Source organism: Globicephala melas, chromosome 5 (genome assembly GCF_963455315.2).
Source record: "Globicephala melas chromosome 5, mGloMel1.2, whole genome shotgun sequence".
In the NCBI taxonomy this organism is placed as follows: Eukaryota; Metazoa; Chordata; class Mammalia; order Artiodactyla; family Delphinidae; genus Globicephala; species Globicephala melas.
The window spans coordinates 47,110,669-47,132,955 of NC_083318.1; the positions used below are offsets into that span (position 1 = coordinate 47,110,669).

Sequence of the window (22,287 nt, forward strand, 5' to 3'; positions counted from 1 at the left end):
AAGTGTGCATATCTTTTAAAATTTTTATATGAAACAGTTTTAAATCTCTTGCCATTGCCATGCTCCTCTATATACCACCAAGTGTTTTTTATTAATTAGTAGATTTTAATTTTTCAGAGTAATTTTAGTTGTTTAAGACATTGAGTAGAAAATTCAGAGAGTTTCCATATATACACTCTCCTCCCTTACACAGTTTTAAGTTTGATTTTTCTATCCTATGCGATTGTCAAAATTGGACACGTTATTCCAGATGTGATCAAGAACTTCAGTTTACATGGAGTCTAGGGAGAGAGAGGACTCAAATGTGGCACCCAAATTTCTGACTTGTATAATTGAATGGGTGATGCAGTCATTACTCATATAGATCTCTGGGGAAAAAAGAGCAGAGTTGAGACGGTACAGGACGATTTCAGTTTTTGACATATTATGTTGGGGGCATCTGTAAAATACCCATGTAGACATTTCCATGAGACACCTGGGTTGAGATGATGGAGCTCTGGGGGGAAAGCTGTTGTGAAAAGGGACAGCATGAAACTAGCTTACACCCCTGAATGAATGTGGTGAAGAGGGAGAACAAAGAGGAGCTAGTAGAGGACCTAGGAAAGACTGAAAGAACAATTGAGGAGGTGAATGTTCCAAGAAAAACCAGATTTTTGTTGCTTTTGTTGTTTTCTTGCAGAGAAGTCACATGAGTTAAAGGGTTTTTGCATTTGGTTTGGCTGTGTTGGCTTCAGTAGATTCAGCTGAGCTTTCACAGCTCAGTCAAAAGTGGGTTCAAGAGTTACAGGAGGGCTTCCCTGGTGGCGCAGTGGTTGAGAGTCTGCCTGCCGATGCAAGGGACACGGGTTCGTGCCCCAGTCCGGGAAGATCCCACATTCTGAGGAGCGGCTAGGCTATGAGCCATGGCTGCTGAGCCTGTGCGACCGGAGCCTGTGCTCAGCAACGGGAGAGGCCACAACAGTGAGAGGCCCACGTATCGCAAAAAAAAAAAAAAAAAAAAAAAAAAAATGTTACAGGACATATACTACAAAGCTATAGGAATCAAGAGGGTATGGTACTGGCACAAAAATAGAGATATAAATCAATGGAACAGGATAGAAAGCCCAGAGATAAACCCATGCACATGTGGTCACCTTAACTTTGATAAAGGAAGCAAGAATATACAATGGAGAAAAGACAGCCTCTTTAATAAGTGGTGCTGGGAAAACTGGAGAGCTACATGTAAAATAATGAAATTAGAACACTCTCTAACACCATACACAAAAATAAACTCAAATTGGATTAAAGATCTAAAGGTAAGGCCAGACACTATAAAACTTAGAGGAAAACGTAGGCAGAACACTCTATGACATAAATCACAGCAAGGTCCTTTTTCTCCTTTTCCAAGATGGAAATAAAAACAAAAATAAACAAATGGGACCTAATGAAACTTAAAAGCTTTTGCACAGCAAAGGAAACCATAAACAAGACAAAAAGACAACCCTCAGAATGGGAGAAAATATTTGCCAACGAAGCACTGATAAAGGATTAATCTCCAAAATTTACAAGCAGCTCATGCAACTCAATATCAAAAAAAAAAACACCCCAATCCAAAAATGGGCAGAACACCTGAATAGACATTTCTCCAACGAAGAGGTACAGATTGCCAACAAACACATGAAAAGATGCTTAACGTCACTAATCATTAGAGAAATGCAAATCAAAACTACAATGAGGTATCACCTTACACTGGTCAGAATGGCCATCATCAAAAAATCTACAGAGAGACCTTCAAGATGGTGGAAGAGTAAGACGTGAAGGTCAACTTCCTCCCCACAAATACATCAGAAATACATCTACATGTGGAACAACTCCTACAGAACACCTACTGAACACTGGCAGAAGACCTCAGACTTCCAAAAGGCAAAAAAAAAGTCCCCACGTACCTGGGTAGGGCAAAAGAAAAAAGAAAAAACAGACGCAAAAGAATAGGGACAGGACCTGCACCTTGGGGAGGGAGCTGTGAAAGCGGAAAAGTTTCCACACACTAGGAAGCCCCTTTGTGGGCAGAGATTAGGGGTGGTGAGGGGGAAGCTTCGGAGCCCCGGAGGAGAGCACAGTAACAGGGGTGCAGAGGGCAAAGCGGAGAGATTTCTGCACAGGGGATCGGTGCTGACCAGCACTCACCAGCCTGAGAGGCTTGTGTGCTCACTCACTGGGGCCGGTGGGGGCTGGGAGCTGAGGCTCGGGCTTCGGAGTTCAGATCCCAAGGAGAGGACTGGTGTTGGCTGCGTGAACACAGCCTGAAGGGGGCTAGTGCGCCACAGCTAGCCAGGAGGTAAAAAGTCTGGACCTGCCTAAGAGACAAGAGACAAATGTTTCGGGGTGTGCCAGGAGAGGGGATTCAGAGCACCACCTAAACAAGCTCCAGAGATGTGCGCGAGCTGCGTCTATCAGCGTAGACACCAGAGACGGGCATGAGATGCTAAGGCTGCTGCTGCAGCCACCAAGAATCCTGTGTGCAAGCACAGGTCACTATCCACACCTCCCCTACTGGGAGCCTGTGCAGCCCGCCACTGCCAGGATCCCGTGATCCAGGGACAAATTACCCTGGAAAACACATGGTGCACCTCAGCCTGTTGCAACGTTACACTTGCCTCTGTTGCCAGAGGCTCGCCCCGCATTCCATACCCCTCCCTCCCCCTGGCCTGAGTGAGCCAGAACCCCCTAATCAACTGCTACTTTAACGCCATCCTGTCTGAGTGAAGAAGAGATATCCTCAGGAGACCTACACACAGAGACGGGGTCAAATCCAAAGCTGAACCCCAGGAGCTGTGCAAACAAAGAAGAGAAAGGGAAATTTCTCCCAGCAGCCCCAAGAGCAGTGGATTAAATCTCCACAGTCAACGTCATGTACCCTGCATCTCTGGAATACCTGAATAGACAATGAATCGTCCCAAAATTGAGGTGGTAGACATTGGGAGCAATGATATATATATTTTTTTCCTTTTTCTGAGTGTGTAGGTGTATGCTTCTTTGTGTGATCTTCTCCATAAAGCTTTGCTTTTATCATTTGTGCTAGGGTTCTGTCTGTGCGTTTTTTTTTGTTTGTTTTTGTTGGGGTTTTTTTAGTACAGTTTTTAGCTCTTGTTATCATTGGTAGATATGTTTTTTGGTTTGGTTCCTCTCTTCTTTTTATTTTCTTCGATTTTTTACTACTTTTTAATTTTTTAATTTTTAATAATTATTTTTTATTTTAATAAGTTTATTTTATTTTACTCTTTTCTTTCTTTTTTCTTTTTTGTCCCTTTTCTTCTGAGCCGTTTGGCTGATAGGGTCTTAGTGCTCCACTTGGGTGTCTGGCCTGTGCCTCTGAGGTGGGAGAGCCGCCTTCAGGACATTGGTCCACCAGAGACCTCCCGGCTCCGCATAACATCAAATGGCAAAAGCACTCCCAGAGATCTCCATCTCACTGCTAAGACCCAGCTCCACTAAACGACCAGCAAGGTACAGTGCTGGACACCCTATGCCAAACAGCTAGCAAGGCAGGAACACAATCCCACCCATTAGTAGAAAGGCTGCCTAAAATCATAATAAGGTCACAGACACCCCAAAACACACCACTGGATGTGGTCCTGCCCACCAGAAAGATCCAGCCTCCTCCACCAGAACACAGGCACTAGTCCCCTCCACCAGGAAGCGTACACAACCCACTGTACCAACCGTAGCCACTGGTGGCAGACACCAAAAACAATGGGAACTATGAACCTGCAACCTGCAAAAAGGAGACCCCAAACACAGTAAGTTAAGGAAAATGAAAAGACAGAGAAACACACAGCAGATGAAGGAGCAAGATAAAAACCCACGAGACCAAACAAATGAAGAGAAAATAGGAAGTCTACCTGAAAAAGAATTAAGAGTAGTCATAGTAAAGATGATCCAAAATCCTAGAAATAAAATGGAGAAAATACAAGAAATGTTTAACAAGGACCAAGAAGAACTAAAGAGCAAACAACAATGATGAACAATTTAATGATGAACATTAAATTGATGAACATTAAATTCCATTTAATTCCAATTTTAAATGGAATTAAAAATTCTCTAGAAGGAATCAATAGCAGAATAACTGAGGCAGAAGAACAGATAAGTGACCTGGAAGATAAAATAGTGGAAATAACTACCTCAGAGCAGAATAAAGAAAAGAGAATGAAAAGAATTGAGGACAGTCTCAGAGACTTCTCGGACAGCATTAAATACACCAACATTCGAATTATAGGGGTCCCAGAAGAAGAAAAGAAAAAGAAAGGGACTGAGAAAATATTTAAAGAGATTATAGTTGAAAACTTCCCTAATGTGGGAAAGGAAATACTCAAGCAAGTCCGGAAAGTACAGAGCGTCCCATACAGGATAAATCCAAGGAGAAACACATCAAGACACATATAAATCAAACTATCAAATATTAAATACAAAGAAAAAATATTAAAAGCAGCAAGGGAAAAGCAACAAATAACATACAAGGGAATCCCCATAAGGTTAACAGCTGATCTTTCAGCAGAAACTCTGCAAGCCAGAAGGGAGTGGCAGGACATATTTAAAGTGATGAAAGGGAAAAACCTACACCCAAGATTACTCTACCAAGCAAGGATCTCATTCAGATTCGATGGAGAAATTAAAACCTTTACAGACAAGCAAAAGTTAAGAGAATTCAGCACCACCAATTCAGCTTTACAACAAATACTAAAGGAACTTCTCCAAGCAGGAAACACAAGAGACCTACAATAACAAACCCAAAACAATTAAGAAAATGGTAATAGGAACATACATATCAATAATTACCTTAAATCTAAATGGATTAAATGCTCCAACCAAAAGACACAGACTGGCTAAATGGATTAAAAAAAAAAGACCCATATATATGCTGTCTACAAGAGACCTACGTCAGACCTAGGGACACATGCAGACAGAAAGTGAGGGGATGGAAAAGGATATTCCATTCAAATGGAAATCAAAAGAAAGCTGGAGTAGCAATTCTCATATCAGACAAAATAGACTTTAAAATAAAGACTATTACAAGAGAAAAAGAAGGAACAATTTAATGATGAACATTAAATTGATGATGATGATCAAGGGATCAATCTAAGAAGAAGATATAGCAATTGTAAATATTTATGCACCCAGCATAGGAGCACCTCAATACATAAGGCAAATGCTAACAGCCATAAAAGGGGAAATCAACATTAACACAATCATAGTAGGGGACTTTAACACCCCACTTTCACTAATGGACAGATCATCCAAAATGAAAATAAATAAGGAAACACAAGCTTTCATTGATACATAAAAGAAGATGGAATTAATTGATATTTAAAGCACATTCCATCCAAAAACAACAGAATACACTTTCTTCTCAATAGCTCATGGAACATTCTCCAGGGTAGATCATATCTTGGGTCACAAATCGAGCCTTGGTAAATTTAAGAAAATTGAAATCATATCAAGTGTCTTTTTTGACCACAATGCCTAGACTAGATATCAATTACAGGAAAAAAATCTGTAAAACGTACAAACACATGGAGGCTAAACAATTCCCTACTAAGTAACCAAGAGATCACTGAAGAAATCAAAGAGGAAATCAAAAAATACCTAGAAGCAAATGACAATGAAATCCCTACAACCCAAAACCTATGGAATGCAGCAAGAGCAGTTCTACGAGAGAAGGGTATAGCAATACAATCCTACCTCAAGAAACAAGAAAACAGCTCAAATAAACAGCCTAACCTTACACCTAAAGCAATTAGAGAAAGAAGAACAGAAAACCCCCAAAATTAGCAGAAGGAAAGAAATCATAAAGATCAAATCAGAAATAAATGAAAAAGAAATGAAGGAAGCAATAGCAAAGATCAATAAAATCAAAAGCTGGTTCTTTGTGAAGATAAACAAAATTAATAAACCATTAGCCAGACTCATCAAGAAAAAAAGAGAGAAGACTCAAATCAATAGAATTAGAAATGAGAAAGTAGAAGTAAGAACTGACACTGCAGAAATACAAAGGATCATGAGAGATTGCTACAAGCAACTACATGCCAATAAAATGGACAAACTGGAAGAAATGGACAAATTCTTAGAAATGCACAACCTTCCGAGACTGAACCAGGAAGAAATAGAAAATATGAACAGATCAATCACAAGCACTGAAATTGAAACTGTGATTAAACATCTTCCAACAAACAAAAGCCCAGGACCATATGGCTTCACACACGAATTATATCAAACATTTAGAGAAGAGCTAACACCTATCCTTCTCAAACTCTTCCAAAATATAGCAGAGGGAGGAATACTCCCAAACTCATTCTACGAGGCCACTGTCACTCTGATAACAAAACCAGACAAAGATGTCACACAGAAAGAAAATTCCAGGCCAATATCACTGATGAACATAGATGCAAAACTCCTCAACAAAATACTAGCAAACAGAATCCAACAGCACATTAAAAGGATCATACACCATGATCAAGTGGGGTTTATTCCAGGAATGCAAGGATTCTTCAATCTAAGCAAATCAATCAATGTGATACACCATATTAACAAATTGAAGGAGAAAAACTATATGATCATCTTAATAGATGCAGAAAAAGCTTTCGACAAAATTCAACACCCATTTATGATAAAAACCCTCCAGAAAATAGGCATAGAGGGGATTACCTTTATTCAACAGAATAAAGGCCATATATGACAAACCCACAGCCAACATCATCCTCAATGATGAAAAACTGAAACCATTTCCACTAAGATCAGGAAAGAGACAAGGTTGCCCACTCTCACCACTATTATTCAACATAGTTTTCGAAGTTTTAACCAGAGCAGTCAGAGAAGTAAAAGAGATAAAAATAATCCAAATTGGAAAAGAAGAAGTAAAGCTGTCATTGTTTGCAGATGACATGATAGTATACATAGAGAATCCTAAAGATGCTACCAGAAAACTACTGGAGCTAATCAGTGAATTTGGTAAAGTAGCAGGATACAAAATTAATGCATAGAAATCTCTTGCATTCCTATACACTAATGATGAAAAATCTGAAAGAGAAATTAAGGAAACACTCCCATTCAGCATTGCAAAAAAAGAATAAAATACCTAGGAATAAACCTACCTAAGGAGACAAAAGACCTATATGCAGAAAACTATAAGACACTGATGAAAGAAATTAAAGATGATACAAACAGATGGAGAGATCTACCATGATCTTGGATTGGAAGAATCAACATTGTGAAAATGAATATACTACCCAGAGCAATTTCCAGATTCAATGCAATCCCTAGCAAACTACCAATGGCATTTTTCACAGAACTAGAACAAAAAATTTCACAATTTGTATGGAAATACAAAAGACTCTGAAGAGCCAAAGCAGTCTTGAGAAAGAAAAGCAGAACTGGAGGAATCAGACTCCCTGACTTCAGACTATACTACAAAGCTACAAAGCTACAGTAATCAAGACAGTATGGTAGTGGCACAGAAACAGAAATATAGATCAATGGAACAGGATAGAAAGGCCAGAGATAAACCCACGCACATATGGTCACCTTATTTTTGATAAAGGAGACAAGAATATACAATGGAGAAAAGACAGTATCTTCAAAAAGTTGTGCTGGGAAAACTAGACAACTACATATAAAAGAATTAAATTAGAATACTCCCTAACACCATACACAAAAATAAACTAAAAAAGAATTAAAGACCTAAATCTACGGCCAGACACTATAAAACACTTAGAGGAAAACATAGGCAGAACCCTCTATGACATAAATCACAGCAAGATCCATTTTGACCCACCTCCTAGAGAAATGGAAATAAAAACAATAATAAACAAATGGGACCTAATGAAACTTCAAAGCTTTTGTGCAGCAAAGGAAACCATAAAACAAGATGAAAAGACAACCCTTAGAATGGGAGAAAATATTTGCAAATGAAGCAAGTGACAAAGGATTTATCTCCAAAATTTACAAGCAGCTCATGCAGCTCAGTATCAAAAAAAGAAAAAACCCAATCCAAAAATGGGCAGAAGACCTAAAGCGACATTCCTCCAAAGAAGATATATAGGTTGCCAACAAACACATGAAAGAATGCTCAACATCACTAATCATTAGACAAATGCAAATCATAACTACAATGAGGTATCACCTCACACCAGTCAGAATGGCCATCATCAAAAAATCTAGAAACAATAAATGCTGGAGAGTGTGTGGAGAAAAGGGAACCCTCTTGCACTGTTGGTGGGAATGTAAATTGATACAGCCACTATGAAGAACAGTATGGAGGTTCCTTAAAAAACTACAAATAGAACTACCATATGACCCAGCAATCCCACTACTGGGATATACCCTGAGAAAACCATAATTCAAAAAAGTCATGAACAACAATGTTCATTGCAGCTGTATTTACAATAGCCAGAACATGGAATCAATCTAAGTGTTCATCAACAGAAGAATGGGTAAAGAAGATGTGGCACATATATACAATGGAATATTACTCAGCCATAAAAATAAATGAAATTGAGTTATTTGTAGTGAGGTGGATGGACCTAGAGTCTGTCATACAGAGTGAAGTAAGTCAGAAAGAGATGCTGTATGCTAACACATATATATGGAATCTGAAAAAAAAAAAAAAGGTCTGAAGAACCTAAGGGCAGGACAGGAGTAAAGACGCAGGCGTAGAGAATGGACTTGACACAGGGAGGGGGAAGGGTAAGCTGGGACAAAGTGAGAGAGTGTCATGGACTTATGTACAGTACCAAATGTAAAATAGATAGCTAGTGGGAAGCAGCCACATAGCACAGAGAGATCAGCTCCGTGCTTTGTGACCACCTAGAGGGGTGGGATAGAGAGGGTGAGAGGGAGACGCGAGAGGGTGTAGATATGGGGATATATGTGTATGTATGGCTTATTCACTTTGTTATAAAGCAGAAAGTAACACACCATTGTAAAGCAATTATACTCCAATAAAGTTGTTTAAAAAATGTATTAAATAACTGAGATAAACAGTTATTAAACATAAATGTAGTACAGTTGTATTAATATAAAAAATCATATAACATTAAAAAAATCTACAAACAATAAATGCTAGAGAGTGTTTGGAGCAAAGGGAACCCTCTTGCACTATTGGTGGGAATGTAATTTGGTACAGCCACTATGGAGAAGAGTATGGAGGTTCCTTAAAAAACTAAAAATAGAACTACCATATGACCAAGCAATCGCACTACTGGGCATATACCCTGAGAAAACCGTAATTCAAAAAGGTACATGTACCACAATGTTCATTGCAGCACTATTTACAGTAGCCAGGAAATGGAAGCAACATAAGTGTCCATCGACAGATGAATGGATAAAGAAGACATGGCACATATATACAATGGCATATTACTCAGCCATATAAAGAAACAGAATTGAGTTTTTTGTAGTGAGGGGGTTGAACCTAGAGTCTGTCATACAAGAGTGAAGTATGTCAGAAAGAAAAAAAACAAATACTGTATGCTAATGCATATATGGAATCTTAAAAATATATATAAATGGTTCTGAAGAATCTAGGGGCAGGAGAGGAATAAAAACGCAGACATAGAGAATGGACTTGAGCACACAAGGAGGGGGAGGGGTAAGCTTGGATGAAGTAGGAGAGTGGCATGGACATATATACACTACCAAATGTAAAATAGATAGCTAGTGGGAAGCAGCTGCATAGCACAGGGAGATCAGCTTGGTGCTTTGTGACCACCTAGAGGGGTGGGATAGGGAGGATGGGAGGGAGATGCAAGGGGGAGGGGATATGGGGATATATGTATACGTATAGCTGATTCACTTTGTTATATAGCAGAAACTAACATAACATTGTAAAGCAATTATACCCCAATAAAGATGTTAAAAAAAAAAGAGTTATGGGACGTAAAGAAGGAGAGGCAGATGGTATGTACAAATGGTTCCAGAATTTGGAGTTTGAAAAGGAGAACAGAGAATTCAGTATTTGAAAATACCATGGAGAATCAAGGAGGTAGAAGTAGCATTTTGGCCAGAATTTTTGGAGGTGCTTAGTGTACTTTAAGTTGGGCCATCTTTTATCATCTGTTCCGCAGGAGACTTTATTATGTTGTTGCCATACAATATTCTCTGATTTTGTTTTATCCAAGCATGTACTGTTTCTTTGTTTTTCAGTTCCTAATATAAATAACATGCTATTCATTTGTATATTGATTTTAGGTTTCAGTTTTGCTGTTTATACATATATTCCATTCTGGTAGTCTGTGGATTCCTTTGTCAATTATCAGTTATTATTTCCAGAAATCCTGAAACCAAGTATATTTCATTATATTCAGTATAACATCTGGGATATATTTCAATTCTATTTATATTTAGCTCAATCAGTAATATCCATCCTTTGGCTAATGTTATTATAAATTGATTTAGCTATATTTTAAATTAATTGAAAATTTTACCCATGGTAAATACATAAGATTATCATTGAATCAAAATATATACTATTAAATTAAAGATTAATTTTGGGATAACACAAATATACTTTCTGGCATATGTACAATCTTGTAAAAAATAATAAGCAGCTTAATGTTAAGCTGACTAGCATGAAAAATATTCAGCATGGTAAAAAATTAAAAGAAATGTGTTCTCTATATCCAGTGTTTCATTAATGGGGAAGTTAAACTTTATTCTTTTTCTACTGTGGCTGAATTTTAAAAGTACTGAAGTCAGTAGCAGAATATAAGTTTTCAATACTATACTATTTGGTTTAAGAAAAATATTCTCTTCAAATTATAGAGTAATATTAATCTTTTAATATTATAATGAGGGTGCCCACACCATAGTCTTTAAATCTGAAGCCTGATAGGACAGTCTGAGTTTAAATCCTGGTTTTGCCATTTAAGAACTGAGTGACCCTAGGCAAATTACTAAACTCTCTGACCCTCAATTTTTGCATCTATAAAAGGGGTTAATAGTGGTATGTACGTCACAGGAAGTTGTGAGTTTTGATTAGATTAATATATGTAAAATGATCAGAACAGTAATTGAACATATTAAGTGTCCTGCAATTGTTTGCTAGCATCATAATTCATTTGCATCTATACACAGCTCTTTTCAGTGTGCATGCAATTATATGAATGTCACTGGGAATGACATTTTATCCTTACATAGTACTATTCTCATGATAGGTAGCTCAGACTTAGGTGTAGATGATAGAACTGTTCTACCAAATGAAATAGTTAAATTGATGATAGAGTTAAGGGTAGATTAGATCCTATTTAAAACCTGTACAAAATGTGTCTCACACAGTATGTTGACAGTTACCATTACTTGAATTTAATCTTTTCCCTACTCTTCTTTCTAGGGACTCAGTTAATCAGTGTTCCTTGAGTATCTAATATGTATCAAATATTATACTATGATTTTTAAAAATAATTATTTAATTAATTTATTCTTCCCTGCGTTGGGTCTTTGTTGCTGGACTCAGGCTTTCTCTTAGTTGCGGCGAGCTGGGGCTACTCTTCGTTGTGGTGCACGGACATCTCATTGCATTGGCTTCTCTTGTTATGGAGCATGGGCTCTAGGCACACGGCCTTCAGTAGTTATGGCACACGGGCTCAGTAGTTGTGGCTCGTGGGCTCTAGAGCGCAGGCTCAGTAGTTGTGGCACATGGACTTAATTGCTCCGCGGCATGTGGGGTCTTCCTGGACTGGGCATCGAACCCATGTCCCCTGCATTGGCAGGCAGATTCTTAACCACTGCGCCACCAGGGAAGTCCCTATACTATGATTTTAATGCTTAAGACAGGTGCAGTTATTGCCTTGAGGCAGCTTATACACTGGAGGGCAAGAGTTACATCAAACAAATAAGTATTGGTACTACAAAGAAAAAGTTATAGTAATATTATAGTAAAAGAGGGCATCTCTCCTGGTGCTGGGTGCAAAAGCCACCCTAACTGAAGTGCTATAATAACCTGAGATCAAAGAATGGAAACTTTAGCTACCTGAGGAGGAAAAGTACCAAGTAGAAAGCATGGGGTATGGGAGTTTACATGACATGTGTACTGACTGTAGAGCAATACAGGTGTGATGTATTCTCTTTCAGGGGACTGAAAGAGAAGCCAGAACTCCTAGAACTAAGAGTTCCTGTTAAAGATAGTGACTTGGGGCTTCCCTGGTGGCGCAGTGGTTGAGAGTCCGCCTGCTGATGCAGGGGACACGGGTTCGTTCCCCGGTCTGGGAAGATCCCACATGCTGCGGAGCGGCTGGGCCCGTGAGCCATGGACGCTGAGCCTGTGCGTCCGGAGCCTGTGCTCCGCAACGGGAGAGGCCACAACAGTGAGAGGCCCACGTACCGCAAAAAAAAAAAAAAAAAATAGTGACTTGGCCGACCCCCGAGGAGTCCCAGGCCATCAAAGCTCTTCAGAAAGACCTCGAACAATTTGCCAAGCTCCTAAAGCAGAAGAGGATCCCCGTGGGATATACCCAGGCCGATGTGGGGCTCACCCTGGGGGTTCTCTTTGGGAAGGTGTTCGGTCAAGCAACCCTCTGCCATTTTGAGGCTTTGCAGCTCAGTTTCAAGAACATGTGTAAGCTGCAGACCCTGCTGCAGAAGTGGGTGGAGGAAGCTGACAACAACGAGAATCTGCAGGGGATATGCAAGGCAGAGACCGTCATGCAGGCCCGGAAGAGAAAGCAGACCAGTATTGAGAACCGAGTGAGAGGCGACCTGGAGAGCATGTTCCTGCAGTGCCCAAAGCCCATCCTGCAGCAGATTAGCCACATGGCTCAGCAGCTCGGGCTTGAGAAGGATGTGGTCCGAGTGTGATTCTGCAACCGTCACCAGAAGGGCAGACGATCAAGCAGTGACTTTTCGCAGCGACAGGATTTTGAGGCTGCTGGATCTCCTTTCTCAGGGGGACCAGTATCCTTTCCTCTGGTGCCAGGGCCCCATTTTGGTACCCCAGGCTATGGGGGTCCTCATTTCACTACGCTGTACTCCTCGGTCCCATTTCCTGAGGCTGAGGCCTTTCCCTCGGTGTCTGTCACCACTCTGGGGCTCCCCCATGCATTCTAACGGAGGTGTCAGCCCTTGCCAGGAATGGGGACAGAGGAAGGGGGACAGCTAGGGAGAAAACCCTGGGATTCGTACCAGGGCTTTGGGATTAGGTTCTTCATTCACTTAGAAAGGAATTGGGAGCACACAGGGTGTGGGGGCAGGGAGTTTGGGGGAACTGGTTGGAGGGAAGGTGAAGTTCAGTGATGCTCTTGATTTTAATCCCTGCATCACTCATCACTTTGTTCTTAAATAAAGAAGCCTGGGACCTAGAAAAAAAGAAAAAAGATAGTGACTTGATGGACCCTAAGTCTTTGTGTTTTTGTTTCCTTACTAGCATGAACGTGAAATTACTAAGGTTATATTTTTAATGAAGGGGTTCACTTTAATGTTCTGTACCTTTGAACTGTATGCATTTGATTTAATAAGCATACCTATAAATCCTATAAATCTTATTTTGATGATGACTCTGACTACTATGGGAAGATTATTTGAATGGAAGATGTGGAGAGAGCAGATAGGAGGCAATTTAGTAATGCAGGAGAGAGATTATTGCATCTCGGCCTGGAAGGATGGCTCTTGGAATGAAGAAAAGTGGATAATTTTAGAATCTTTAGAAGAGACAATTTGTAAAACTTGGCAGTTGATGGATAGGAAAAGAGATGAGTGTACTATGGTTCCCATATTTCTGGTTTGAGTGTATGAGGTGTGGAATATAGGACGAGGTACAGGTTTGGATATGGGGAAGTTTATAAGTTTAGCATTAAAGTAGTATTTTTTTCTTTTCGAATTAGGTCTGGACTACTGTGGAGCAAATGCAATGTTGAGATGAGTATATGGTCTGGAGTGCAGAAGAAAGCGCTCAATTGCAATATAAATCTACAAGTCATAGTCATAGAGATGGAAATTGAAGCTATGGAAGTAAATCATGTTATAATGGAGGAAAGAATATAGAATAACAAAGAGGAGCACCTTGGAGCAACTAGAGCCTGAAAAAAAGCCAGCATTTAATGATCAGTTAAAGAAGGAGGAACTACTTATGAAAGGAAGCTAGAGAAAAAAATGAGAATGTGGTACATTAGATATCTAGGAAAGAGAGTTTTGAAAAAGGAGAGAATGGGCCCACAGGGTAGAATAATGTTAGGTTAAATAAAATGAGAGCTAAGAGTGTTTCATTAGGTTTAGTAAAGTGGATATTGAGGCCAAAACAATTGTAGTGAGACACATTAGGTACAGTAGTGAGAGTGGAAGAAATATTAGAATAAGCAGGAAGTGAGGAAATAAAGGGTAAATGTCTTGTTGGATATTTGAGTTTGGAAAAAAAGAGCAAATGTGATTGTCCAGAAGAGGAAATGGAATTGAGAGAGCATTTATTTGTTTTTGTTTTTGTTGTAAGAAGGGAAGTAAGATTTGCCCACTTAGGGCAGGAGTCAGTATGGACAGAATGACTAAAGATGGGGAAGAAAGTTTGTAATAGACATCTCCAGGGTCCTGGGAAGGTAAGAGGGATGCAGAACACAGAAGGAAAGGAAAAGGTGCCATGCAGAAGCAGGTTGGTTCATACATTCAGATGTTGGACATCAAAGGAGTTTCTGTTTAACACCTCTCCATTTCCTTGGTGAATAGAAGGCAGTAGCTTCCATAAAGTGTGAGGAAGGCCAGTAGAGTGGGGACCAGGGGTTGGAGAACAGTTGAGATTTTCAGAACAGGAGCATGAGAGAATGAGAGCTGACCAAACACGTGGATTGCCATGTGCTGGTAAATTCTTCTCAAAGGTGGTGACCATATATTTTATATGGATGTTAGCCAACTCTGAGATTGTTCCATGAGCACTCAGCAACTAAGATGCATGTACAGAGAAGATGGGCAGTTGGATTCATTCAGGGTTGGGGATTTTAGGGCAGGTGCAATAAAAACCCCAAAACACAAGTGAGTTTACGTTATTGGTGAGGATATGGCTGCAAAGATGAACCACTGAATCCAAGCTGGATGGGCTTCATCTTTGTCATCATTATCTTCATCCATTATCATCTTCTGAATAAGGATGGAATTGAAGTCAGAAATGCCTGAAAAAAAGGAAGAAAGTAGACAGAGTGGTTGGTAACGGATGAAGGATTCTCCCATCTCATCATGCCTCTATCACCACAAAGACACTGTGTTGAAAGAACGTCGTCTCTCCATCCAGTTCTTGGGAAGAACTCTAGTTAATCGTGGTGGTCAGAGCTAGACATTTGTTGGAACAAGTTTTGCTGGCAAGCCAGAACTTTGTACCTCAAAAGCCAGAGCCAATCTGGCTGATTCCTTTGTGACCGCCCGCTTTCTGGCTTTCTCCTCCATTTGCTTGCCCTCCTGTTGGGTGAACACTCTCACACATCATGTTTCTGGGGGAAGGGCAGAGCTGAAGGGGAAAGCACGTCAGCTAGGAAGACCTTCTCTCTGCCTGCTGACTCTAACCCATTCCATCCAGCAGACCTGCGCCCTCATCCATGCGGCTGGAGGTGTGGGTTCCCTTCACAGCCAGCTCTGTGATATCTCTGCAGGCGTACCTGGGGGTGCTGTTCCAAGATCTAGATTAGAGTGGAAGGCAAAAGATCCCTTTTAGCCTCACGCCTAAACTTTGTTCTCCCATCTGGTATAATGGAGAGGTTATGAATGGAGTTTTGTTGTCTGCATTTGATCTCTAACTGTGGGTCTTTGACCAGGTTATTTAAGCTCCCGATTTTTCATCTAAAAGTGGAACACTAATAATACCTATCTCACAGGTTGGTAATGAAGACCGAACAAGTTAATGCATGTAAAACACTTATCCAATACCTAAAGTATCATACTTAATAAATATTAGTTTTTAAAAATGAATTATTAAGTTACCAGTGGGCTCTTAATGTTATTTTAGAAGGTGATTAGTTTTGGTTGTTTTTCTTTTGTATTAAAACAACACAAGTTTATTACCTTTCAGTGTTGGAGGTCAGGGGTCTGGTATGGTTCTCAATGGACTGAGATCAAGTTGTTGGCAGGGTATGTTCCTTTTGGAGGCTCTTGGGGAGAATCCATTCCCACGCCTTTTCCAGTTTCTAGAAGCATTCCTTGGCTTGTGGCCCCTTTCTGGCTTCAAAGCCAGAAAGGTAGCATCTTCCAGTCTCTCTCTGTCTCTGACTCTCCTGCTTTCTTCTTGTGATTACATTGGGCCCACCAGGATAATCTCCCCATCTCAACATTCTTAATTTAATTATTTTGCAAAGCCCATTTTGCCACTTAAGGTGACATTCTATAGAATGTGGACATCTTTGGAGGGCCAATATTCTGACTACCACTGGAGGCTACTGCAAAAATCCAGGCAAGAGATGATGGTGAACTGAGTCAGAGTGACAGCAGTGAAGATGGTGAGAAGTGGTGTTGTTCTGGATATATTTTGAGGGTAGAGCCAACAGGATATTCTGAGATTGGACGTGGATCTTTCTTTTCCAGTGGAGGGGGACTTCCAGTCTACCTCTGTGTTGGGCCTGGACCTCGGTGAGGATGTGGGTTTCTCTGGCATGAGGACCAAGGAGTCACAGGTCCATTACTGGAAGCTATGTGGCCCGCTAGGGCCTGGTGCCTGTTGCATGGCCTGCACTTGCTCAGTTGAATGGGTATGAAGTCGGTCTTATAACCTGCCATTAGCTCAAGTGCAGGGGCCCTCCAGGGCACAGTTTCCCCCCACTCCCCACTGTCCAGGTTCTGCTGTGCCTGTCCTATTCCTATTTCTAACTTTTGGCCTGTTCCCCGGGAAGGTCACACTTGCTCCCAGGTCTGTCACACGTCATTTATTTATGTGTTTGTTTATGTGTGAAACCAAGTTCCCCTAAAACCGAGTTCCCTTACTGAGTTTATAATTAATCTCTCTATCCAAAACTTTATTCCCTTGCTTGTCTCCTCTGACCTCAATCCCTTTCTTGTCCCCTCTGGCCTCAATCCTATGCTAACTGAACACTTATCAACCAGAGTCGGCTATTGTTGATAACATCATCAATGTATTAAAATTGCTACATCATCATTACATTGTACTACATCATCATTAACTTACAAACTCAGGTGTTTCTCCAGGGCAAGATGAGCCCACAGATCCCCAAGCCATGGACTACCTGGACAGAGAATTATAAAAAGGAGACATCCTGATTCCTGAAACCATGATTAAGAAATGTCACGAGGCAATGATTAATTCTAGTTCCTTTGTTCTTCCCCCTTAAAACATTCCTAACTCAAAGACCAAGATGAAGTGTATCTGAGACTTGTCTCCCACTCCTTTGCTTGATGCCCTGCAAATAAATCCTTACTTTGCCGCAAATGCCTGCTGTCAAGAGTTCGGCTTTCTGCACCACGGGCACATGACTTCTTGCTCGGTTACATGTGTATCTCTCTGTCCAGAATGTGCTTAGATTTATTTTAACTTAAAAAATTTTTTATTTTATAATGTTTTACTCTTTTCTCATTTGATTGGTGATCTTAGAGTATGTACCTCATTTTTACTCTGGAGGGAAAGAGGGGGAAGTGGGAAGCTGGGGAACACTGAGTCCTGAACGACAGAGAAACAGCAGAGCTCCTGGAGGTAACTGAGAGGATAAAAGGGAGAAACAGGAAGATGGGCCTTGAAGGACGGGTACCATAAATAAATAAAATACTTAGACTCACATGGCTGGGAAGCTGTGGAACCTAAAATTCAAATCAGAGACTCATAAGGCTCCCAAGGCTTAAATCTGCCCCCAACACTATTGCCAAGTTGTTTGCACTGCACCTAAGAAAACTGAGTAACAGTTATTGCTTAAGTCAGAAGTGAAAACTAGAGTTAAATTATCTGTGTAAAACTTGAATTATTTGTTGTATATGTAATGTATCACAATATAACTAGCTATATTTGTTAGTTGGAATAAGAGCAAAGATATGGGGCTTCCCTGGTGGCGCAGTGGTTGAGAGTCCGCTTGCCAATGCAGGGGACACGGGTTCGTGCCCTGGTCTGGGAAGATCCCATGTGCTGCAGAGTGGCTGGGCCCGTGAGCCATGGCCACTAAGCCTGTGCGTCCGGAGCCTGTGCTCCACAACAGGAGAGGCCACAACAGTGAGAGGCCCGCGTACCGCAAAAAAAAAATAAATAAATAAAATAAAGACCAAAGATATGAAAACAATACTAATTCTGTTTCTCATTTAAAAACTCATACTGAAATATTTCATATTTATTCATTGGTTTTTATTGTTGTTATATAGTACGTTTTTAGTTATTGGTATTCAGTTTCTACACTGAGTATGTCCTACATATCTAATAAAGAAATAAAAGTAAGTTAGCATTATTGTTATACTGAGGAAAAAACTGTTTACAATTAATAATGTGGTTGTTAGTTTTAGCAAATTCATTTCCCACCTGATTACTTTCACCTCATACTTCCATACTTTCTACTCTACACACTTCATCTTGAGCATTCATTCAGCACATGCTGGTTTATCCATTACTGGGTTAATATACCTCAAGTGCAATTAGGATTCTGGGACTGAGAGGTTGAAGGTTTACTCAGGCTTTGCCGATCGTCAATAAATACCATTTCTCATCACAGTTCCTCAGTTCCTTTAGGTAAAATAAGGACAGTAGCACTGATCCATTTTCACAGTCTTGATTAAAAAAAATTAAACGCCTGCATGAAAAGATGTTAGTATGTTTTTTAAATAAAGATTTAAATGTGGAAAAATTGTAAGAGAACATAAAGTGGTGAAGGATTTGACTTAGAGGTCCTTTTTTTAGTTTTAAAACAACAAAATATTGAGATAGTGAAAAAGGTAATACAAGTAGAAGTACTCTGTAAGCTGTAGTCTATAAATGTAAGATGATATTGATATTACAAAACCATTCATATAAAATTCCCAAATTTCTTAAGAGATGTATCTATGTTATTTTAATTATAATAATGTATTTAATAATTGTTCACACTAAATTCCATTTAATTCTAAAATATGTTTTTGTACACATATACATTCTTTAGATAGGTGAACTTGTTAAATTGAAGGCTAGCTATATTTTATCTTTGGGAGTTAAACAATATACACCTGGAAAACTGGGGAAACCACAGTAATTTAAAATATTGCTATTCTGTGCCATTTTTGCTTAAGTTGACTCAGGAAATACAAGTAAGTGCCACTTAATGAAAAATATGTATAAATGGTTAAGATTAATGTAGATATGCAATGATGCAATAATGCTCCTATTTTGACTTAACATGAATCTTTGCTTTGTATCATATATTAAAATACCATTGGCAAACCACTCAACAATTCCCAGGAGTGTCCACTGGAGACAATGTTCCAAGAGGCCATTGAGCTTTGCGTTTTTGAACCTTTGCTGTTGGGGCATTGGTTTCTGGATTGCTCCTCTGTTAACATGATGAGCTAATTGGCCTAGCAGGACTCCCTTTAGAATAGCGGCTTCTGCTTAGTTCATCAGGAGTACAATTTGTTGTTTCATTTCCTCTTCTAGTCCCACTGGGGAAATTGAATTGTGAAAAGACTGCCTACTGGGAACATTCAGTACTCTTGACTGAATAAGTAACTTTATTTATCTATTTATTTCTTTGGTACTGTCTTAATTAGCAAAGAAAGAAGGACTTTATTAGGTAAGAGAGTGCTGTCGTTTTGATACAGATAGGTGCTGTTAGCAAAGCGTTTGATTCACAGAGCCTTCTCAAAGTCAGGGTGTTTTGCAGGTACAAAGCTTATGTGAAATTTTAATTTGCAGTGCTAGAGCTGTTTGCCATTTTGGTAAGTGTTAGTCATCCAGTGCAGAAGTTGAAGACAAGTCAATGATGGTCTTTAAAAAAAAAAAAACAACACAGTTGTGAAGTTTAGAAGATTTATTCTTTGGACCACACCAACTTTAGTTTTTCTCCAATGAATATTGTTGGTCCATAACAGTGTCCAAATGTGGGCTTGAACAGTGTATCCTTAAGTTTGAAAACCTTCACAATTTGTCAGTTGCATCATTATTTAATACTGTATCCACTCTCAGGCAAAAACAGAGTTTATGAGACCTAAACATCATGATGAACAAAGTCAGATAATATATTTTACATCTTTTTCTTTTAGAATTGAGGACTAGTTTCTACTGTACCTTATCAAACTCTTAAGTGTAATAAGGAAATTTCCTAAGATGTGATTTAAATATCCTCTAAATTAAAACCTCAGATGTTTTCTAGAACACCAGTTTAATAACTGCTTATCCTGAGAGTAGAGGCAGAATAATGTAATGATTAGAGATACTCTGGCTCTAGAACAAGACGGCCTTGATCCCAGTCACTGCTCTGTCGCTCACTAGCTTTGTGACCCTGGGCAAACAACTGAATTCCCTGAATCGCATAAGGTTAACTTAATAGGGATAGTGAGAGTTAATACAAGGCAAGCTCTTCGAAGAGCTCTTGGCAGACTGCCTACCACATAAGAATTGCTCAGTGGGTGTTAGCAGTTATTTTATATATTTCTTGATAATCCAGCACAAACCTGGTGCCAGTCATGTGTGCAATAAAGAACTCATAAATGCATTATTTAATGAGTGAATGGACAAGAGGAAGTGTTGTCCATAAAACTTAGAATCATTATAAATCCGTCTCTGCCCTATACTTTTAAACAAAACAGCACATTTCTCTGTAGTTATAAAATTACAGCCAAATGTGGGAGAGGCTCAGAAGAACTTAAAATCTGTATTTAGATAATAGATCCTTATTATCCCTAAGCCATTACTATATATATATAGTCTCTCAAAATTTTGAACATTAATTTGTAACATTCTATGAGTCTGGATGACTAGAAATAGAATTTAAAAATTCATCTTAATAAAATACTGTGAAAAACTTGCAAAGATTTTTTAAAAATATGCCTTATAACCCTTAAGAAGAAGAGCTTGTTTGTATACGGTTCCCTGATGTCTGAATTGAACAGGTAAGGGGAGGGGACTGGGGGAGTCACTTCATGGACTGAGTTCCTCATGTTCTTTGCCAGATATGATGAATATTCAAAAACGAAACAAAAATAACTAAGTCATTGTTCCTACTCCTAAGGAAGGTGTAATTAATCTACTTGTGTAGATAGTTGTAACACATGATAAATCGAATTATATATATTTGTATATATACTATTATTTTATATACATAAGATATATGTAATAGGTAGTATATATATATTATACACACATACATATATACGTGTAAATTCAAGAACTTAGTAATAAAGTAATTATTACTAATAAAGTAATTATTACTTTATTACTAATAAAGTAATACAGTATCATTGCTCTAAATAAAGTATTATTACTCCAAGTCTGTGTCCTAGGAGTTTAAGAAAATAAGGAAGTTTCCTTCCACTACTAAGAATGTTCTGCTTCCCTTTGAAACAGATTTATGGGGAACTGCTGAAGTAAGGGAATCATCTTAATCATTTTTTAGAACTCTTAGAAAGTTCTGGTCTAGGAAAAAGGTGAAAATATAAAATTTTCATTATGGGAGTTAGTTATTTTGTACGATACTAAGAAATATGAGTAAGATAGAGACATCATTGTTAATGATGTATGTACTTTTATTTTGCAATCACAGTAATTTATGGTAGTGTTGGAGGGTTTTTCTCCCCCATGATTGTTCCCATGTGTGGGAATGCAAAGCAGCGTGCCTGGCATATTATTTTCATTGTACTTGTCTATCTGTCTGTTTGGGCTTTCTTCACTCTTTTTTAATTAATCTGTGATTATCAACAAGAAAACATTGAGACTACTGTTACTAATTCAGCACAAATGGAAGATGGTATTGATGTACTAAGTAATACGTGGTGGCCGTAATCAAACTTTCCATGTGATTTCCATTTGGAAAACAACAATTTAGCAAGTTAATTCCTGCCTTTAGTTGATTCTTAAAAATTGGTCTCCATTTGGGCTCTCTGTTATAAAGGAATATGTTATTGTTTACTCTCTCCAGTGCATGAATAGTAAAATAATTCAGAAAGTACGTTTTCATATGATAGAAGTGTGATTATCTTGGCAGATATTACAACAACAATAATATTCAGATACTTCATTTTCTGTTCTTGGTGCTCTTGAAGCTAGTTGGGCCACGTGACTAGATCTGGACAATAGCATGTGATGTGTGTCGCTTCTGGATTGACTCAGCCCTTGTGTGATAGTGTAGTCTTTCTTCACTTTCCGTAAGGAAATGAGTCTTTTCAATAAATAGTCCT

The 22,287-nt window shown here is 39.1% G+C and overlaps 1 protein-coding gene and 1 pseudogene across 2 annotated transcripts in view; both read left to right on the forward strand.

The window, feature by feature from the left end:
• The window catches only part of SLIT2 (slit guidance ligand 2), a 382,749-nt gene that overhangs the window by 143,994 nt on the left and 216,468 nt on the right, over window positions 1–22,287 (forward strand). The gene's annotated exons all lie outside the window — the stretch shown is intronic.
• Window positions 12,370–13,126, forward strand: LOC132597338 (POU domain, class 5, transcription factor 1 pseudogene; annotated as a pseudogene).